The sequence below is a fragment of the Carlito syrichta genome, unplaced genomic scaffold (assembly GCF_000164805.1).
Source record: "Carlito syrichta isolate Samal-C Ts95f unplaced genomic scaffold, Tarsius_syrichta-2.0.1 Scaffold303684, whole genome shotgun sequence".
In the NCBI taxonomy this organism is placed as follows: domain Eukaryota; kingdom Metazoa; phylum Chordata; class Mammalia; order Primates; family Tarsiidae; genus Carlito; species Carlito syrichta.
The window spans coordinates 573934-580462 of record NW_007247780.1 but is presented as its reverse complement, the minus strand read 5'-3'; the positions used below and the strand labels follow the sequence as shown (position 1 = coordinate 580462).

Here is a 6529-nt window from a genome sequence, read left to right as displayed (position 1 = left end):
TTATTGTAGAGATGAGGTCTCGCTGCCCAGGCGGGTCTCGAACCCTCAGGCTCAGGCAATCCACTCACCTCAGCCTCCCAAATGCGCGGGATTACAGGCTGAGCCACCGAGCCCGGCTCCCTCTTTATTTTTAAACAAAGAAGATGAAGAATAAAAATGTTCTCTCAAAAGAACATTGTAAATAGAATAATCAGAATATAATGTGGCAAGTTGAGGAAAACAGATAGGAGCAAATATTTGGAGGAATACAGAATGGGTTGAAAAAGTTGCTCTCATAAATTTTTTTGAGTGGAGAGAACACTGGAAATAAAGAAATTTAAGTGTACCTGAACATGTTTAAGTTAGGAGGATTTTAAAATGAGAGGCAAATATGTCTCCTAATTCTCTATGACCTTTTACAAAACCTTGGCTGCCATATATTGTGCACTCACATCTATGCCAGCCTTTATTACTGACACTTCACACATGTGAGAGACAGTAAATACCTTGTCTGGTCTTTTTCTTAGATTCTTTTTTCCCCCAGGTTCATAATTTATTGTACAAGTTGAATCATCATGTGATGAGTTGACATCAGTTTCTCCAAGCATGGGAACTTAACTGTTAGTAATCATTATGTGGCTTTCACAGCCGGAGTTTTTTTAGATCTTAACTTGAAGTATAAGACCATCAAAGCAATGCCTCTGTATGTGGCCAATACACAATTCATTCTACCCATGAGGGTGTACGAGTTGAAATATTTTTTAATACCAGTGAACTGGAATTAGGCATCAGCTTCAGGACCTGCCATGATTTCAATCTGGCTACGTCTATGGCCACAGTCACGGTGGATTTTTCTTGGATTCTTAGCACAGAGAGCTTCAAAAATGCTTGGGATTTCCTGAGAAGTGTGTTTTTGTTATACTAATAAGGTAACTCCTGGTGCGGCTAAGAGGTTGAGCCTAAATAGCTTCAGTATGGGGGCTAATCACAAGAAAGACCAATCACATGATTGAAGGATTAGGATTTCAGCTGCCTGACCTCTGGGGGGAAAAGGGGGCTGGAGATTAAAGTGTGGTCAATGATTTAATCATTCGTGCCTACCAAACAAAACCTCAGCAAGAACTCTGGGCACTAAAGTTCAGTGGAGCTTCCTGGCTGGTGCATACATTGATGTGCTAGGAGGGGGATGTACCCTGATTCCATGGGGAGGTGGCACCAAAGCTCCAAATTCCCTCCCAGACCATGCCCTATGTGTAGCCTTTAGGATAAAGCTGTAATCTTAAGTATAGCTCTTTCCTGAATTCAGTGATAATTCTAGTGAATTATAAAACTTGAAGGGCTCATGGGAACCCCTGAATTTATAGTCAGTCAGTACAAAGTGCTGTAGCCTGGGGACCCACAAAGTGAGGTTGGTGTCTGAGGTATAGACAGTCTTCTTAAGAACCAAATTCTTTAACTTGTGGGTCTAAGCTAATTCTGGGTGATCAATGCCAAAGTTGAGTGGCAGTGCGTCCAGTTAAGGTTGCAACAGAATGACATCTACTAACACCATACTCTCACCACCTTTGCAGGTGGACACCCTAATAAATCCCATTCTTCAGATGAAGAGACTGAGGCATAGGGTAAATAACCAGGACAAGGTCGACTTATGGTGAAACCCACACAGTTCAGTTTCAAGCCCATGTTCTCACCACTCTCATGAACTGCCTCCTAATAAAATGCGTATGTTTTACCCAAATCAAAGAAGATGTATTAGTGGGGTGATTGCTGCATCTTCCATCAGAAGGAATAATGTTATGATTCCAATGGTGCACAATTTATCACCACAAACTGTTCAACACTTGAAAGATAAAGTTAAGTAAACAAAAATGCACAGGATGCTATAATAAAAGATATAGGCACAACCACAGGTGTATCTTTATTGCTGTAAATCTCAGTGATTTTTCTGGGATTTTATAGGGGAGAAATACAGCTGCCATGATCCCAGGAGCCATATTTGCATATGCAGACATTTTCCAACACGATAAAAGCCTTAGAAATCCCATCTATATTGACTTTAGTATAGAAAGATCTGATGAAAGTTTCATCAAGTAATACCCTCCACTTCTCTCTCAGCTTGTGCATAATTTACATCTCTGTGGAGGAGCCAATCTTTGATCTGCCCCCAGGAGGTTTAGAAATTGAAGTCCCCAAGGCTGCCCATGGCCTAGTGACTAGAGTCCCTAATACACTTGCAAGCTATAAAAAGCAAGACATGCCCAAAGTTTGAAATGTTGCTAGACGGGGGAGGCTTTCTAATGAATATGTTAAAGGGGGATTTTTTTACTGTGTGTGTGGTTCATGAATTCTCCCCATCACCTTTTCTCCAATGCCTTCTAAAGAAATTTCATAATATTACACAGCAATGCTTAATATGACATAATTCCATGTGTCATGAACGCTACACACTATTAAACATCAAATTGTGATATTTGAAGTGTGCACATATCACAGTTTTTGAAAATATGCCTGTATGAAAGTCTGCCAACATTAGCTTGAAAGTTTTGCCTTGGCATCTTATTCTTATGGATGTATTAGTCTGAATTCCTTGGGGAGCCAACCCTGAGACCAGGATTGTGTATAGAGAGTTTATTCAGGTGTTTCCAGGAAACACAAGCAGGAAAGTGGAAAATGAGTTATGAAGAAGTCAAAGGGGGATGTGTCAATAAGTGGAGGCTCAGGCTCTCTGGTGACCCTCCGAGGAAAGCTGTAGACTTGGAAACATCATCCCCACTCCTGGAAGAGAGGCATTTGACCTCCGACTCCCTACTCCAGGGTCAGAGGGCTGTCTCAGGGATTTCGACTTGCATGCAACTCAGCAGTTCCCTTAGCCAATCCTGGGCTGAGAGGAAGACAGACAGACACACTTGGGTGAAAAGCTGTCAGCTTGCTGAGAACCATTTACTATACCTGCTGGGGCACTAAGATCAGTAAAGGAGGTGAGGGTGGGGAATCCATGTAACTTCTATAGTTGGTGCCTCAGGCCATATGCTGAAAGAACCTTCACACATTTATTTTGAGGCCTTATTTTCAGATACTCAGAATGTTAAGAAAATTCTGTCCTTTTTGAGGGGGCCTCTGCAGCCCCACCTAGACTAAAAAGACCACACAAGTCCACACCCTGAGCAATTCAACCCTCTCCTTCCTGTTCACCCCCTCCACTAGAAACAGGGAAGTCATGAGGGACAGGCACCAAGTCTCCTGTGCTGGAAATATGCCTCATACAGAGCAAGCACTCAATCATTTTGTTAAATGAGTGCATGAATGGATGAATAGAACAGTCTCCTACATATTCAGTTCAAACGGATAGCGGATCATTTGCCGAAATTCCAAAAGATGTTCATTTTACATTCAGAAGTCTGAGAGAAGAAATGAATAGCTTTTTTTCAACAACTTTTTTTTCATGTCATTTTAAAATTGGACAGAACATAAAATGAGTCATTAAAGGGAAAATTTTAAAAAGCGCTACTGAAAGGACCTGGGTTTTTCCCATGGTCCCTTTATATCTTCTTCATTCCATTAGAATAACTCACTGTAAGTTCTTTGTAGGAACAGAATCTTGTATCAGAATTCTCCAAGGGTCAACTTGGAGGGTATATAGGCATAAAGCACAGCTAACCTGTATTTTAGACACAATGGCGTGATTTTCAGAGGGTCTTTCCCATGATCAGATGCATAGTTTGAAATTTCAAAACTCTATAATCTGCAATGATTATTAATCTGCAAAGGGAGTTGGTTGGGAGGGATGATCATTTATAATATTAGTTCAAGATAGCACTGTCCAATAGGAATATAACACAAACCACAAACAGTAGATCCATTTTAAAAAGTAAAAAGAAGCAGGTGAAGCTAAAATTGATAACACATTTTATATAAACCAATAAACCCCAAATATGATCTTTCAATATATAAATAATTTATCATTATTATTATTGTTATTTAGAGATAGGGCCTGCTGTATCACCCACGCTGGAGTGAAGTGGCTATTCACAGGTGTGATCATAGCACCCTGCAGCCTCGAACTCCTGGACTCAAGTGATTCTCTTGCCTCAGCCTCCCGAGCAGCTGGGACTATAGATGCACACCACTGTGCCTGGCTATATGTAAATAATGTTTTAGAAATTATCAAGAAGCAGTTTTGGGAGTTTGAGTTGTCGGTTGCCTGGCTGTCAAATGCAGATGTTGGCACTGTTGAGGCCGGTCCCAAGGCCTTGAAGTACAGATGTCCACATTAAACCAGTCACTATCAGGGATGTTGTTAATCACTTGTCTCTGAAATGCAGCCTTAGGAAAGCAAACGCTGACAGTCAATACCAGGACGTTATCAGTCACATAGCTTTGGGGTACAGATATTGGCAGTAAAGCAATTAGTAACAGGATGATGTTAGAGCACAGTGTTAGCTTTTTGGGCAATTGTAACTCTGTGCTCCATTTGCGAAGTTTATATTTGAGTTGTCTTAACTACAACCTTCTCCCCCATCCCCCTACAAACCCTATCAGCTGCTATATTGGATCATGCAAGTCCAGCCCATCTGGAGGCCCTTGACAGAGTAGAACTCGGTGAGTGGGATATCTAGGTGAGTGGGATAGGGAAGGGAATATCTTCCATAGATGGTTCATTCATTGGAGAATCCTTTTTATTAATATTCTACCCTCTTCTTACTCATAATGCAGTGCTGGAGTTCTCTGTTGGTGTCCATATTTATGACTCACTGCTATGCAGAAGAGGAACTGTGGTTTGAAACATTCTGGAAAACTGAATGTAGATGAAGTTAAAAGAACAAGAAAGGAAGCTTTGGGTACAGATGCTACTTTGATCCTCGGGAGAAGGATGAATTTGTCTAGGTGCAACCTTTCCTTTCTGGAACCACACAATGTAACAAAATATAATACTTGCCAAGAAATATTCCTATTTCTCACTCGCAATATCTTTGGTCTTTGTTCTCCTAAAAAAAAAAAGTTGTATTAATTTCCTATGCCTACTGTAACAAATCATCACAGATTGAATGGCTTTAAAAAGGACATATTATTATCTTACAGTTCTGAAGACAGAGGTCTGAAGTGGGTCTCACTGGGCTAAAGCTAAAATGTCAGCAAAGATGCATTTATTCTGCAGGCTCCAGGGATAATCTATTGTCTGGCCTTTTCTAGAGTGTGCCTGAATTCCTTGGATCTTGGCCTCCTTCCATCTTCAAAACCAGCAATAACTGGTCAAGTGTTTTTCACATCACATCATCATCTGATTCTTCTGGCTCTTTTCTCTGTTTAAAGAATGTGTACAATTTTGTTTTCTCACCCAGATAATCCAGAATAATCTCCCCAATTTAAAGTCAGTTGATGAACAACCTTAATTCCAACTGCAGACTTAATTCCTCCATTGTCATGGAAGGTAACACATTCACAGGTTCTGGGAATTAAGATGTAGATGTTTGGGGATGGAGGTGTCATTATTTTGCCTGTGTCAGGCTCATTCCAGTATAATTCTCTTTTGTTGCTAATGCTATTGTGTTTGTTGAAACCATATGTTCTGAAACAAAACACCCAACTAAAACAGTCAATGTTTTCTTCCAGAACATAGGTACATTTTAAATTATTGGCAACTATTACTCACTATTTATTTTCAATTTTATATAGTTGGAGAGTTATTGTCCTGAACTAAAGTGATTTTTGTATGTCTTAAAAAATTTTAGCTGATTTTCTGTATAAGACAACCATCAACATATTACTGTCTTCAACTTTCCCATTAAAAATACTTCCTAACCTGTTTTTATAATTTCTCTCATTCAGAGACTTGCAACTGTTTCATCAGAGCACAGAACGATTTTTCCCATTAGGCATATGGAAGAAATGAAGTCAAGAAATATTATAACACTTTTAGTCACTTGGTAAATGTGTCAGTTTTGGGAACAGAACCACATACTCAACACTAGATGTTCTTACCATTAGCAAAATCTACTCCAGAGCTGCCATGTTCAGAACAGCACATTCTCTCTTAAAATTATGGAAACGAGTCAATGAATTTTTTGTTATTTGCTTTTTTTGAGTTGGAGTCTCACTCTGTCGCCCAGACTGGAATGCACTGGCCACTCCCGGCCACTGCAGCCTCGACCTGCTGTGCTCCGGCGATCCTTCCGCCTCAGCCTTCCAAGTAGCCGAAATTACAGACGCACGCTACCACGCCCAGCTAATTTTTTGATTTATTGTAGAGGTGAGGTCTCGTCAAGTTGCCCAGGCGAGTCTCGAACCCGCGGGCTCAGGCAATCCATTCGCCTGGACCTCCCAAAGTGCGGGATTACAGGGTGAGCTACCGAGCGCGGCCGAGTCAATGAATTTTAAATAAGATTGTAACTTTATTATTATTATTATTTTGAGTCGAAGTCTCACTGTCACCCAGACTGGAGTGCAGTGGCCGCTCCCGGCCACCGCAACCTCGACCTGCTGGGTTCTGGCGATCCTTCCCCCTCAGCCTTCCAAGTAGCTGGAACTACAGGCGCGCGCTACCACACCCGGC

The 6529-nt window shown here is 41.0% G+C and overlaps 1 pseudogene; it reads right to left on the bottom strand.

The window, feature by feature from the left end:
- Positions 1–608: 608 nt before the first annotated feature.
- Positions 609–787, bottom strand: LOC110595726 (annotated as a pseudogene).
- Positions 788–6529: the final 5742 nt, after the last annotated feature.